The sequence below is a fragment of the Mauremys reevesii genome, linkage group 8 (genome assembly GCF_016161935.1).
Source record: "Mauremys reevesii isolate NIE-2019 linkage group 8, ASM1616193v1, whole genome shotgun sequence".
Classification (NCBI taxonomy): Eukaryota; Metazoa; Chordata; order Testudines; family Geoemydidae; genus Mauremys; species Mauremys reevesii.
This window is the reverse complement of record NC_052630.1, coordinates 101,370,621-101,386,206: the sequence shown is the minus strand read 5'-3', so window position 1 is coordinate 101,386,206 and position 15,586 is coordinate 101,370,621. Positions and strand designations below refer to the sequence as shown.

Genomic DNA, 15,586 nt, shown 5'->3' with positions numbered 1-15,586 from the left:
TAGCCCCGTCCTCCGGATCCCAGACAGGACTCAGAAGACACAGCCGGGTGGAAGGGCTGGGGGCAATATAGTCACACCAGAGGAGCTCCGTTCACCACTGCGGTTCCCGAGAGCCCTGCAGTTGAGAAGTCTCCAGCGCAGCGGGAGGAGGACAGAGCCCGCCCCCCAAGCAACATGGGAAGGATCATCGGGAAGGGAGGGGGAGAGTGCGGGACCACGTGAGGAGTCACGTGGGGGGGGTCATGTGCCCCCCCTCCCTTTAGCTGATGCAGCATACCAGTAAGAAATGAATTCTACTTGCACACTGGGTGAATGTATTTCCTCTAAAGGCTATAGGTCTGCAATTTTAAATTCAGTGGAACAAATTCATCTTGCATGTAACTTGGATGATTTCAGTGGCATTGCACCAGGGAGGAAGTTTGTCCATTGTGCTTCTATATTATATATACGCATGTGTGCGTGCATTCATACACGCATACTTCCATGCACGGATTATTCACAAGTAGCTGAGATAGGAAATTACACACATGATTTTAATAAACTGGCAACTCCAAATAAAAGCACCATGAGACTGCAGCCTGGCTCCAATATCTCCTCCTCCTGGAAATCCCATCCAAGTTATGATGTTCATAAGGAAAAGTTGATTCCCCATCCCAAGCTCCCCCAAAAAAGAAAAGCAAAGAAAGGGAAAGGAATCCATCAGTCCAGAGTAGAAAGTCCTGTTTCTCCAGGCTGCTCAGCTAAGGAAAGAAACTTTCAAACCCTTCCTCTCGCCTGGGCCTTTAAAAACAACAGAGTTTGAATTTCTCTAAACTCGCCACTCAGTCAACAAATGGTAAATAATACAACGATCCAGGGGAAATCAAGGCTTTCTTGGGAAACGCACCACTGGTACATAACGCGGATCCGGACTCCCAACAGGCGCTGGTCTGTGTTTGTGTTCTCCCCGCAGCAGTTTCTAAAGCGTGGAGGTATGGTAAATTGTAGCCTGCTGCTTTCTGCTACACAGCGCAGCTTTTTCAGATGGATGGGGAGCTGATTAAATTTGCTAAGGGACTGCACTGGCTTCCTCAAACACTTTTCCTCCTTGACTCATTTTCTGTTGATGCTTCTGGTGTGGCTTGCTAGCTCCCAACAGGGTTAATTTGCAGGCCCAACAGGGGAAATAAAATGCATCAGCTCCCCAGTTGCTTTCCTTTTGTCCTTGTTTGCTGTCCAGTTTGTGGGAGAGGAAATTCTCCCAGCGGGTTAAGCGGCTAGCACAAGTAGCCAATTGCCCTGGAGCTGGATTCTGGCTCCTTCTCAGGCCCCTTCATGCCACTCCAGTGCCATGTAAAAGCTGCAATAGGCTGGGGGAGCATTCTCCCGGTGCAGGAACAGTGTGTGACTGATGTAAGTGATATAATTCTGCTCCCTCTCGCTCTCCAGTATAAGGATGTACCAGAAGTAGGAGGCTATAAACGCATGGGCAGGAGAGGGTGTGCTCAAAGCCCTCAGCACCGGGGGGTATTCCACGCTACAGAGCAACCCAGTTAAGAGTGTGGTAATTTAGAACAGCCTCCAGGGCCATTTTGGTCCCTGAAGCAGCCCAGAATGCAAAAAGCCCCAAAATGGCATAAAGACACCTTTGTCCGCCCTCCCTCCCTCCTGAGCTGCAACTTCTGGACTTGGTCTCTCAGAGGACGCGGCCCAGAGCCTCAGCCCTAGCACTTCCTTCTCTCAAAGCACCTTGTTTTCTCTTCACTGTTAGCCTATGTTTCCAAGAGATATTTCTCACTCCAAAGTACTAATTTGCCAGCCAAGGGAATAAGATGGCCTGAATAGACTTTCTTCCAGCATTCATGCCCACAGAGCTTTCCACCAGGCCTCCAGGCTCCTGAGGAAAGGATCTGTGAACTATACTCATCCTTTTCTTTCATTATCATCATTATTGCTGATCTGTATTATGATTCATAGATCCTAAGGCCACAAGGGGCCACTGTGATCATCTAGTCTGACCTCCTGCATAGCACAGGCCAGATCATGGAGAATAGATCCATCAATGTCTATTAGCCAGGATGGGCAGGGATGCACAACCATGCGCTGAAGCGTCCCTAGCTTCTGCTTGCCAGAAGCTGGGAATGGGCACCCGGGGATGGATCACTTGATGATTACCTGTTCTGTTCATTCCCTTTGAAGCACCTGGCATTGGCCACTGTCAGACAGGATACTGGGATTGATGGACCCTTGGTCTGACCCAGTATGGCTGTTCTTATGTTCTTGGGGTGAGCAAAGAGGCAGAACCCCTCAGTAGTGGTATGAAGGGCTGTCAGGGCTGCCAAATGAACCTTGTGAGAACTAAGTGACAATCCTGTTTTCTTTAGATGCAACATGTATTCCAGATCGAGCAGAAGAGGGGACAGATTGCAGAAGTGTGTCCTGGACTTCATACCAGTGACTAAATCTTCTCCACTTCTGAAGGTAAGTATTTCTGGTAGATTCTTTCCTACTATTTAATATCTGTTGTGTCACTACAGAACAGGACGACTCTATTCCTGTGAACCAGCAAGGAGCCATGCCTTGAGGTGGACAATGCTCAGATGGGAATACAGCAGTTGACCAGTGTCCTGAGAGAGGAGTTGCCGAGTGACTGGGAGATTTATTAGTGGACAGAGCACTAGGTGGAACAGGTAAAGAAACCATGCCTGCCTTAACCACGTCAGGGCTATTTGAGTAACTCTGGTCCTGTCCTAGCTGATTTTTCTCTCTGCTCTGAGAATCAAAGGCATCCCGGGGGGGGGGGGGGAGAGCATAAAACAGTTTCCCAATCCAAGGGATTAGGAAGGTGTCCTCCGGGGAATTGCAACCTAAAACCACTCCTTGAATAAAATACTATTGATGGCATTTTTTGTTCATGGCTGTTGCAAAGAGATCTACCTCCAGGAATCCCCAAATCCAAAAAATGCTGACCAGGACCTAGGACTTCAGCTTGTATTCATGGTCTTGGGAAAATACCTGTGGAGGTCGTTGGCCATGACATTTTTGTCTATCAGAAAGATACACTGCTGAGATTCCTACACGATGTTTTATGCACCAGTTCCATAAACTTATCCCTTCACACAGACCACTCTGAGCGCCAACAGGTTGATATGGAGGTTGGTTTATTGGGGTGACCATTTGCCTTGTACTGGGAGATCACTGAGGTGTGCCCCCCCATCCTAACAGAGATGCATCCGTGGTTATGGTTACCATTGGCATCAGCTGGAGAAAAGGAACCCCTGCCCCTACATTTTGATGAATCTTCCACCTAGGGAATGCTTCACCTGCTGGGGAACTGACACGGGCCTGTCGAGGCTGTGTTTGTTTGGTGAGTAAAGTGATCTGAGCCACTCCTGAAAATAGATGTAACCTCTCATGTTCTGTCACAAAGGTGCAAGCTGCCAAGTGACTGAGGAGTTCAAGACAGTTTTGGACTGAAGTCTGGAGACTCCCGTGAATAGTTCTGACAAGGTTTGATACTGTCACAAACCTGGCCATGGGAAGGAAGGCCCTGGTTGCTAAATAATCCTGTGATGCCCCTATAAATTGTATGTTCTAAACAGGAGTCAGTGTGGATTTTTCCACATTCAACTGCATACCCGAGGCTAAGAACAGGAAAAGTATTTTCACTGTGGCAGATGACATCTGTTGGGATGACCAACCCTTGAGCAGCTGTTCATCCAAGTACAGGAATAGTATGGGGATGATAGCATGTAGGCAGCTACCACCAATAGGACCTTTGACAACATTCTTGGAGCCAAGGAGAGACCAAATGGGAGCACCTGATACTGAAAATGATCCTGGTCTACAATGAAACACAGGGTCCTTCTGTGAGAAGGGTGTATTGCTATATGGAAGTAGCGTGTCCTGAAGGTGGAGGGCTAAAAACAAATCCCCTGAGTTTAGGGAAGGAATTATAGCTGCTAGAGTCACCATCCTGAACTTTTGAGGCTTCACAAATTTATTTAGGAGTCTGAGATCTAAGATTGGTCTCCACCCTCCATTTTTCATTCGTACGAGGAAATATTTCAAATAGCAGCTTCTCACCCTGTGCTGAGCAGGGACTGATTCTATCACTCAAAAGAAGAAAGGAGTTTATTTCCTATTTTAACGAAGACTCATCAGAAAGGTCCTGGAAGAGAGATGGGCAGGGGGAATGAGGAGGCAGAAGGGAGATAAAATGGATGGTGTAGCCCAATGATATTACTTCTAGTACCCATTTGTCTGAGGTGATATGCTTTTGGAAATAGAAGAGTTGGTCTCCAGATAGGGTGAGGTGAGCAAAACATTGAAGTTGGCAGGCTAACAGAAGTGGTGGGTTCAAACTCTTGACTATCCTATCAAAACTGACGCTTTGATAATGAAGACAGCTGTATAGATGTATCAGGTGGGTTAGAATGTCTCTTTCTCTGGAACCTGTCTCTTTTTCTAGGAGGTTCCGTCAGTCTCTGAAACCCAGAGAATTGCATCTGATGGGTTCTTTAAGGCATTTGCGATTTACTACACTTCCTTTTGTCTGTAGGAGTGTAGACACCTAACTAGTGTCAAGTGGCCCTGGATTCCTTAAGGGTATGCAACGACTTGCCGGTATTTTCTGCAAACAGCTTCAGTCCGTCAAATGGTAGGTCCTTTATCATATTCTGGACTTCTCTGAGGAAGCCAGGTGGCTGTAACCAGGAAGCCCTGCACATCACCATTGCCATAGAGATGGAGCGGCTGCAGTATCTGCGGCATCCAGAGCTGCCTGAAGAGATGTTCTGGGCAATAATTGTCCCTCAGAAATAGTGGACTGAAATTGTTCCCGTTGGTCCAGAGGAAGGGGTTCAAGAAACGATACAAACTTTGTGTAGTTTTTGTAGTTGCGTGTTGCCATCAGCACCTGGTAATTTGCAATACGGAACTGTAGGGTTGCAGATTAATAGGATTTTCTCACCAGCAGCACCAGGCACTGCTGGTCTCTGTCATACAAGGTGGACTTATAAAGATGTTGCTGCACCCATTCATTAACCAGATCAACCACTAGAGAGTTAGACTGGGGGTGGAATAATAAGAACCTGGAATCCTTAGGGGGCATGTAATATTTTTTTTAATCAGCCCTCTTACACGTGGGCATTACTGCAGCTGAGGTTTGAAGATTCCAGGAGAGCCCTGTTGCTAGGAAGGGCAATTCTGGATGATGTCACAGAGAGCAGAATATTCAACAGCTTCTGTTGGTATTCTCTGATTTCTTCAAGAGGTATCTGTAGGGATTCTGCCACCTGCCTAACAAGATCCTGGAACTGCTGAAAGTCACCGTCCATAGATGGAGGAGAAGGGATTACAGCTTCATTCAGCAAAGAGTATGAAATGGTAGTTTGAGGAGTGACTTCTTCATCCACCCTAGTCTCTTGGGCTTCAAATGTTTCCTCCTGTTGATGGGGAGTAGAAGCTTGAGACTCCCTATTGTCTGAATTGGAGAGGGTTGGGCCCCTAGAAAACTGTCTGCAATAAGCTGCCGAGGGATCCCCATTGAGGACTATATGGGAGAAGGCTGACATCCAGGGTAGCTCCCACCAGAAGTGGTGAGGTCCTTGAGTATGGTCCCTACCCCTCTGAGAAAGGAGGTTTGTTTATGGATACATGGGGGACCCCCGAACAGAAATTGATAATGCTAAAGGGAACTCTTCATCGTCATCCTTTTCTTCTTCTGTTGGTGGAGCTCCAACAGAAAAGGAAGGTGATGGTACCGGGGACATATAGAGATGGAGAGGAACTTTATACAGAAAGGTGCTCAATACCCACCAGCAATGGGGACTCTAGTGCAGCAGTAAATCCTTTGTGTACCTGAAATCTTGTGGCATCAAATGGTGTTGCAGTACCAAGTACAGTTGTGGCACTGAGAAATGTTGCAGCAGCAAGGGGTATTGCAGTACTGATAGACATTGTGGCACCGATGGATCAGTATGCTTGCCCTGGCTGGTCAGTACTGATTATTTAAGGTGCTTCGCAGGTGGCACTGATGTGGTTGGAGGTTTACACAGTACTGAAGACCTCAGTGGGATACTGGCAAAGAGGTTAAATCTGACAGTACCAGTCCTCTGTGTTTTCTCTGTCCATCATCAGTAAGCAGTAACGGGGCCTTCCTAGAATCATGCCTGGACTTAGAGCCGTGGGGATTTCCTGCTTCATTGCTACCATAGGAGCTTTTTGCCGCCTTCTACTGAGCCTTGAGGACATTGTCTCTGAGGCTGTCGACCCGGTCAGGGAACAAGGTCTTTTTGAGGAGCATTCCTTGGAAGGGGAATTAGAGCTTCTCTTCTCAGGATGTTTAGAGGAGGACTCTGAGGAGGTCCCCTTTCTGGGAGAGTGCTGTGTTGAGGTTGAAGGGGCACTAGCAGGCCCAGAGGAGTGATGTACAGGGCGGCTCTCCTGACCTGGCTCCGAAGCGGCGAAGGGAACATTCCATCATCAGTAGTTGCAGCCTGCTTTCTCGGTTCTTCTGAGCCCTAGATTTGAGGACCTAACAGAAGGTATACTTCTGAGGGATGTGCGACTCTCCCGGGCAATAACTGCACATGAAGTGTCTGCTGCTGATCAGGATAGCTTCTCTACATGAGGAGCAATGTCTAAACCTTGGTGAACTGGCCATGCTCCCCCACAGGGAGGATTTCCATGGAGGACAATAAATCCCTTTAACCCCCTCCCACACACAAACTACTACTACTACTACTACAAACTAACAACTAATTAGCTAGCTAAGTTGGGATAAACAAGCACAGCAAAAGCCAAAGCAAACACCAAGCAGATGCGCCAAGTGCCAACTCAAACCAAGGGAACCTGATATGGACTCAGTACAGGATATCAGGCACTTGGCATGGGCTGAATGGACAATACTGATGAAAATCTCTGGCCGAAGGCATGTGGGGCGCACTTGCATCTGAAGTGGAGCACTCATAGGGACAGTACTTGAAGAAGGAGAATATACATTCCCCTCCTCCCTGCCCTGCACACCTCCAACCTATCCCTTCACTCCCGTCGAGCAGGGCAGTCCAACCATTTACTTCCTTCAGCGTGACTGTATCCCATGCCTCTGGTCAGATTAGGGGGCTGTCTGTCATGGATATTTGTGGTAGGATATTATTTGCCAGGATGGACTCTTTTACGGGATGGATAGTGTTTTGGATCCAGGTGACGCTATTATTTTCACACAAAAAGCAACTTGCCCTTGCTGTTACAGGCTCTTAAACAGTTTGTCTATGCTCTGTCTTCATTGTTGGCTCCCTCACATTCTCAGGGCTGTTCCTTTGGGACGCACAGAATCTCAAGTTGTATTTCGCTGGGGTTGACTGGCAGGCTCTTTTGTTTCCAGGGCTGGCGTTCTGGAGCTAGCCAGCGCGAGAAGAGAAGTCACAAGAATGCAGGAGTCGCTCATTAAAACAAAGGATTTGCCTAGGCTTGAAAACATGCTACTTTGGGGCACACAATCTTGCCTCAGCCAATTGGGATTAAATATTTATACTGTGGTAGCACCAAGGGGTCCAATCAAAAACAGGCCCTCACTGTGCTAGGTGCTAATCAAACACACAGTCAGAGACAGTCCCTGCCCAAGGAGAAGAGCTATCCATCTGAACAGAAAAGACACAGTACAAGAAGAAACAGAGGCATAGAGCAGTGATGTGATTGCACAAAATCTCACTACAGGTCAGAGTTGGGAGCAGAAGCCAGGTCTCCTGAGTCCTAGTCCAGTGCCCTGTCCACTGGGCCACTGTTCCTCTTTACTAGGCCATGGTTAGCAACGTAGCAGTGACATTAATAAATGAATACAATGGGCCTGATCCTAGCTGCACTATGGCTGATTTACACTGTGCCACCAACATTAAGCAGCCCTAGAAGGGGCATAACAGGCCACGGGAGGATCACCACAATGTAGGGGGATCCTTTAGTGGCACAGCACCACTGTAGCGTCCCCTCTGACCCTGCCACCAGTTTAGGGGATGTGACAAGGGGAAGCGACCTCCTGCTGCACATGTGACAAGCTGGTGGCAAATGCCCCTTTCAGTTCTCTTTGCTCCTCCTTCCCTACCCGAGGGCAATGAGTGTCCATATGCACTTCCTGCAATGATTTATGCCAGTGCAGCAGGATTTGCATTCCAAGAGCCTACAGTAAGTACAGAATTATTAACGGGGCTCAACAGCCGAGACATGGCTTGTTAATAAAAAACACTCCACAATATTCCTACTATCAAGGATCTAAATGGGATTCAAACTCAGTCTAGTCTCAGAGTAAATGCCCTGACCTGCTGTTCCCTGCTTTGTAGCACAAATTCAGCTATAATCAATTACTGCTTGAAATGCTCATTAAATATATAGAGAAAGCCATAGCGCATGAAAGGCCTCCGACGGTAACTGTTGCACTAAAGCAGTCCGGGAAACTCCTTTTTCTTACTAAACACCAATTTTAATCCTCAGCAGAGAGATGCAGTCGCTGCACTGTGTGCTGCTAACCTTGAATTCACATTAGCAAGCGTATCAAAACTTTGCCTCCCCAGCTGAACAGTCAGTGAAGTCATTTTTATACAACTGGCTGTGTTCTCTTCCCCTCCCACCCCACCAACCTTCTCCCACCAAATGTTTCTTCTTTATCAATAAGGATCAAATTCTGCTCCCACTGGAGTCAAAGGCAAAACTATTGACATAAATGGGGTCACGACTCGCCAGTGTGAGCCAGGGAATGATTATAAAACAGAGCGCTAGAGACACCCGCAGATCCTCAGCTGATGTAATTCTGGGGAGCTTTTGATTTACACAGCTGAGGATCTGGCCTAGAGAGAGAAATCTTTCATAACAAAATGTATTTTTAGTTACAGGATCAATTGTTGGGGCCGAAACAAATTTACATCTTAGCTTCAGTGCACCGGGGGGGGGGGCGGCAGGGAAGGGGGATGGAGACACCAGAGCAGCAGGGAAGGTCCCTTATTCCTAGCTACTTCAGAAACCTCTTGGTTGTCATTACAATTACAGCCCACCACTGCTCATTAAGTGAAAGCAGGGCCTTTCAAAACAAACCCAGCTTTGTTCTTGATTTCGGCAGCTGCAAGAAAAATCCCTGTTCTTCTCATTTGAGTGCCATTGAGTGATGAAAGAAAGCCTCCCTTGTGCCAGAAGAGGGCACTTTAACTACAGGCAACTATGAGTTATGCTGTCTGGTGCTGACCCAGGAAGGAAGGCAAGGGCGGGGGGGAGAGAGAGAGAGAAACTGCTTAACTCTACTGGAAAATAACTACAGGGAGGTGGAAAGATGCACTAACCCAGTGGACCTCAAAATCTCCCCCGAGAACTGACACTGAGTGTTCGCCCTCAGAGTATTTTCCTCAATGCTGCTTGGGAATCCCTAGTCACAAGAAACACTGATTTATGCCCCTGGGCCGCATGGATCCTGCATTCTGGGACTTATTTTGAGAAAGAAAAATGCATGCCTTTCCCTGATTACTCAATATGTGAGTCATAAGTAAGGGAGATGAGAGAGATGGGGAAAGAGAAAGAATGATGATACCATAGGTGTTAAAGTCAGATCTGGACATAGCAATTTTTTTTTTTTTTTAGTATAACATGCTCCCCACATGCCGAATTCGGCTATGGCTGGAGACTGTTTGAGGTAGGATCACCCAGAGCTAGGGCTGGTGTACCCCAGTCAGTCCATAAACGCCTGTAGTTGTCAAATGCCCAGATCTGCACAATCTAATTCCTAGTGGTTTGCTAAACGGGTTAGTCCATTTTAGCCTTCAAAGATTTTAGACACATATCTAAACCAAGCACGGATAAACTGAGGCTAAAGGTGCATTTCTCAGACAGAGCTGGCAGCTGCCTTAGTTTATTGGCAGGTCATTTATCATCTCAAGAAAAATATTGATGGCTCCTAGGATTCAGACACTCTTGTTTGAAGGGGTGCTATCATTGTAGGCTGGCTGGGGGAACAGGCAACAAAGCGAATTCCACCTCACAGAAAGACAAGGGACAGCCCGCAAAGAGAACTCATTACATGTGGAAGACGTGAGGAAAGGGTGGGTGTACCATGAGGATGGCAACACATCAGCCCCACCGGGGACCAGGCTAAAACTTTCAGCACAGCTGTGACATTCAGAAACATGGCGGCAAAGCCTGGGCATTAGATCTCTGCTACAGCAAATGATCCCAAACATTTCCTCAAGGGGGACTGTCACTCATAAGCAACTGTATTGTGGGGCCGGGGGGGGGTCATAAGCTGATTCCAGGTCTCCTGAGTTCTGCAACAGTGGATTTGCTCAACCACTTTTCAATCAAGAGAGCCGAGAAAATCCTTGTACCAATTCCCAGGGTGCCAGCGGGAACCCGTGCAAAGGTTGTGGTGAAACAAGTATCTGACTACAGGAGTCATGCTAGAGAAATGTTTTAGAACATCTACTCTAGAACATTCAGCCAGCAGCCTCCCATAGTGCCTTCTCCCAGGCCTAGGGAGGGCTGAGCAAGGATTTATTAAAAGATCCATTCAACCTCCCCTGGGGAAGCCCAAAAGGGGCTTGTCCCTCTCTCCAGATATGCACACAGGGCTCCCACTAAAACCATTGGGATGGACAGTCACACACTATAAGGAGAACAAAATTTAAGACGTTTGCCATTTTCATTTCAGCCACCTTGTAATAGTCCGAGGTTGGGGCCGTGCCCTCTCAGGGGGGCCCAGGAGCCAGGCCCGCCTCACTGCCTAGCCCCTCAGTCTCTCCGTTTTTTTGGTTTTGGGGTTCTGCTGCAACAACAGGAAAAGGCAGAAGGCACACCCTCAGCTGAGTCCCCCAGCCAGCAGTTCAGCCAGGGAGGGACAGCCAGGCTTCTCTGCAGCGGTCCTGCAGCAGGAGCTGAGCACCAGCAGCAGGCAGTAAGCCCCAAGCAGCTCAGCAGGGGCAGCACCAAGCATCCAGGGGAGCAGGAGCCTGCCGCGTGAGTAGTAACACACAGTTAACAAAAGCAGCCCCCCCCCCCCTCAGGGGCACCGGGGCACACCACCCGCTCAGCTCGCTCAGCTCCTGACAGCAGCAGCATCCATATGGGTACCTCCAGGTGGCTGGGCAGGTGCTGCAGGAGCAGCTCAGTGGGCTCTCAGGTCCTCCAGTCTCTGGGCAGGAGCTGAGTATCAGTAAACAGTTCAGGCTCCAGGCTCCCTCAGGGCCGCTGAGGTATCATAAAGTGTCAGGCTCAGTCCAGGGGTCAGGGGACTGAGCAATAATAATAATAGTTCAGTAAGCCCCAGGGTCAGGTGGGCAACAAAAATAGTCCCAGGGGGCTCAGGTCCTTCCAGGGGGAGCCGAGCCAGCAGAGCAGAGCAGCCGGTGGGGCTCCCCCGGGCACAACACAATCACCAGGGCTGGCTCGGCTTGCAGGCAGCAGAGCAGCACAGAGCAGCAAGCCCCTCGGCCCCAGGGGCCCCGCAAAAAACAGTGGCTCGGGTCAGTCCAAGGCTCAGGAGCTGGGGCAGTCAATAGCCAAGGGTAGGGGGCAGGGGGGCAATGGGGGGTAAGTATAGTTAGCAGGAGCAGTCCAGCAGGCAGGAGCAAGGGCTCCAGGGCTCAGGAGGGGGGCGCCTGGGCAAGGCAGGGCGGCAACAGGGCAGGGCTCAGGCAGCAGGTTGTGGCAGGAACTGAGCTGTGGCAGCAGAGTCAGGAAGTGGCTGGTAGAGTGGCTGCTCTGCCTGAAGGGGGGGGAGGGGGAGGCCCGTGGGGGGTGAGCAGGGTGGCAGGGGGCACCCCACCCCACCGTGTGTCCCCAGTCCGGGGGTCCCGCAGGCGTGAGGATCCATCAGTGTCGGGGAGGGCCAGTGGCACACACCACACACACATAGCCACCTCAGGGCCGCCCCCCCCGGCTACACCCACACTCCCTCCCTCCATACACCTCCCCTCCTCCATGGGCTCCTGCTCCGGCTCCACACCTGCTGCTCGTCGGGCTGAGGGCTCTCTCGGTGGGCTGAGGCTCCTCGGTCGGTCGGTGGCGGCTCGGGCTCGGGGCTCGGGGGGCTCGGGGCAGCTCCTCGAGGGGCAGGCGGGGGTCGGCTCGGCGCAGAGGCGGCAGGAGGTCGCTCCGGGGCCGGGTTGGTCGCTGGGCTCGTCCGGGTCCGTCCGCGGGAGGGCTCCTCTGGCTCGTCAGGGCCGCTCCTGGAGCCTGAACAGGAGGTCCAGGCTCTCTCCGGCCGGCCGCTGGCCTCCGGCCTTGAGCCCGCTGCGTCCTTTTGTCTTGTCCCGCCCTTGACTCGGGGCGGCTGTGGCGGGCGGTGGCTCCCCGGCGGGCGGCTCTCCTGGTCTCTCTCTCTCTGAGGTCCCTGAGCTGGACACCTTAACGTGAATGTAGCTGATTCATCCAAATGGAGCTGTGTGATTTGGGATTTACAGAAGGGAGGGGTGTATTGAGATCCACCCCAATACTTCCCCGGATAAACCCCCTGGGTAAACAAGGCAGATTTGTGCTTCTGATGCACATTACACTTAGCTGCCTGTCGGCTGATTCTTAGTTAGAATTCAGCATTATGGGTTTGATGCAAGTGACCTACAAAATATTTTTAGGCGGGGGGGGGGGAGCAGGAATGGATCAAAGTCTCCCAACATATTTTGCAATGGCCATCCAAAGTAGCCGGTTGTCTGGGTATTGGATAATTGTGAGAGCAGTAGTTACGGACTGGCAGAATCGTGGCAGGAGTTAAACTGTGGGAATGTGACATCAAGAGGTGCTGTCGAGGGAGGCTGAAGGCGGGAAGTGGCTGACGTGTGGTGGAGGAGTGCTCTGTATAGGTCAGCGTGTGAGAAGGGGCAAGGCTTGTGTTGCTTTAGCTTGGCAGTTGTGAGGCTGCCTTAATGCAGCAATTTACAAAGGAGCCAAGGAGAGCAAAGCAGCAGTGCCCAAATCCCACTGACCTTCAGTTGGAGCCGAGGGCCTGACTCCTTCAGCCCCTTGGAAAATACTGCCTAAAGGACTGAGCTGACTCCTCGCGACTTCAGTGGCCTTTGGATCAGGCCCTAAATCCTGAGACGGGAACATGTGGATTTCTTAAGCTCGTGCTGAGTCACAGGCTTGGTGAGCACAGTGCCAAACACAAAGTGCCAAATCCCACCCAACTTATTGACGTAAAGCTCCCCATTGGCATCAGTGGGAGTTTTGCTTGAGTGAGGTGGGCAGGCTATTTGTGCAAATTGTTATATGCGTTACACACAGGACTGACATTATAAACACAGGGCTTGGTTCTCCACTGCCTAGCCACTTGTATAATGGCTTTCCGCTAGGCAAAGTGGGTGTAAAATAATACAACTTCAGCGCAAACGTACAGAGACGTCTGATGTGGTAGCACTTTACACCCCCTGCGCACAGAACAAACACGTCTTCTGTTTCCTTGCCCCTGGGGCATCAGGCCCATTAAAATACAAAGATCACTTTGATCTAGTTCAGCAGTGCTAGGAGATTGGTTTGGTTAACCACTGAAAATGCCTCTGTTTATTTGCTGTGGTATTTTCTGCACTAGATATGGTCTCCTGAGGTGCTTTTACAAGCAACTGTCTCTGTTCAGCCCTGTCCCGTGATGAGAAATTGAGCCTTGCCCTAAACAGATGCACTGACTTCCCTGGGAAGGGCCCTGCTATACCTCAATCTCTCAGTCTCGGTTTCCCCAAGACTAATATCTGCTTGCATGACATTGTGTGGTGTTCTTAGGTAAGGTCTCCAGAGAGTCTTCAGATGAAAGCTGCTATAAAAATGGGAAATATTAACTGCTTGCATTCACCTATAGATTAAAAAAACAGATGTGAACTCTTTGGGGACTTTGGAATTTGGGACTAAATAATATAAAGTAAGGGACACCTTAAGGTCCAAATTTTATAATTCCCACTGTCATCACAGAGCCCTGCTGAGCCTTCTGTGTAGAAAAGGGAGGACCAGAGGGGCTTGCCTGCAGATCTAGGTGGAAGAGATGGAAAACGGAAAGTAGTGTGGTGTGGATGTAAAGCCGCTATTGCTAATGGCTGAGAATGAGGCAAGGAACTAGAGTCTGCAAAAACTATCAAGAGATACAGGCAGGAAGGGGAGTGCAAAGGGGCGTGGGAGAAACTGATGCAAGCCAAAAAGGAAAAAGCCTGAAAATTAAACACTAAGGACCCAGAAACAAGAGAGGCAGGTACAGCAAAAACAAGGGAAAAAGAGAGAAAAACTGGGAGGAGGAAAGAGAGAGTGTCACAGACATGGGGAGTCTGGTGGCACCTTAAAGACTAAGGGATTTATTTGGGCATAAGCTTTCATGGGCAAAAAAACCCCACTTTACCCAGGAAAGCTTATGCCCAAATAAATCCCTTAGTCTTTAAGGTGCCACGGGACACCTCATTGTTTTTGTGGATACAGACTAACACAGCTACCCCTCTGATACTTCACAGACATGGGTTAATCTACACTTAAAAGTTAGGGCGACACAGCTCCTGTGCTCAGGGGTGTAAAAAAATCCACTCCCTGAGAACTGCAGCTACGCCAGCCTAACACCCTGTTTATATGTGGAAGAATTCTTCTGTTGACCTAACTACCCCCGCTTAGAGAGGTGGATTGCCTACAGTGATAGAGAAACCCCTTCCATTGCTTTAGGAAGTGTCTACATTATGGCCCTAAAGCAGCACAGCTGAAGTGCTGTAGTCGTGCCATTGTAGCTCCTGTAGTGTAGACATGGCCTATAGAAGAGGCATCACAATTCTTCCATTTCTGACCTCAAAATATGCCCCAAACCCTGACTCCAAGGGGTTATTTTCTTTTTATCCCACTCTGTGGTCAGGAGAGCTCAGCGACATCCCACCCTGGATCTTCAATTCTATGGAAGTTATCCTATTGCTCGTATTAAACGCACTCCCCACAGACATTTCCAACAAATTGTTAATATCTTTTAAGTCCTGCTCTCCCTTGCCATGCAGATTAGCCCTGCCCTTTCCATCGCACTTAAGTTTAGCAAGTGTTACTAATAGGAATTTAACATTTACCAAAGAATTATTTTAACTATAGGTCAAATAGCATTTTTTTGGTGCTCTGAACACCCAAGAGCTTAGTTATCAGAGTCATGTGTTTAGTTTGCTCTGAAGTTGCCTATAAGACAATGGAAAGATACAAGTTTATAGAAAAGTACGTTCATAACTGAAATGTACAAGCCTTTAACAGTCTCCCCTTTTGGAGCAACAGGGCCCGTGGAGAGAGTTTTTCTCCCTGTTTACATCACAGCCATAATTCCATGATCACTCATGCACTAAACTTTTCCTTCGCATCCTCATAAGTCATTCATAAAAGGGTATTGTTCAGGATAAGGTCTGGCTAAGCTATATGCTATCTTCTCTTAGGTTTAAAAGAATATTTATCAATAAATCCTGTAAGGGGGGGTTTAAAAATTATTATTAAATGGTAAATTTCACAAGCAAACAAAACACAATGAGTTATGGAGTCTTTCGCTTCTAGGTCACTAGCTTAAATCTGGCCTGGCTGGTAACAATCAAAAACCATTGTTGGGTGTTTGATGGCTGATGTGGAATGAGTGGATGATTATTTTAATCAG

General features: G+C 48.9%; 1 protein-coding gene and 1 long non-coding RNA gene across 3 annotated transcripts in view; one reads left to right on the top strand and one right to left on the bottom strand.

Annotated features, from left to right (window-relative positions):
- Window positions 1-15,586, bottom strand: part of LOC120371080 (BEN domain-containing protein 5) — a 1,353,498-nt gene that overhangs the window by 97,664 nt on the left and 1,240,248 nt on the right. The gene's annotated exons all lie outside the window — the stretch shown is intronic.
- On the top strand, window positions 5,241-7,832 carry LOC120371085. Its single transcript, XR_005584135.1, has 2 exons — window positions 5,241-5,367; window positions 7,367-7,832. It is a non-coding gene; the product is annotated as an uncharacterized LOC120371085 (long non-coding RNA).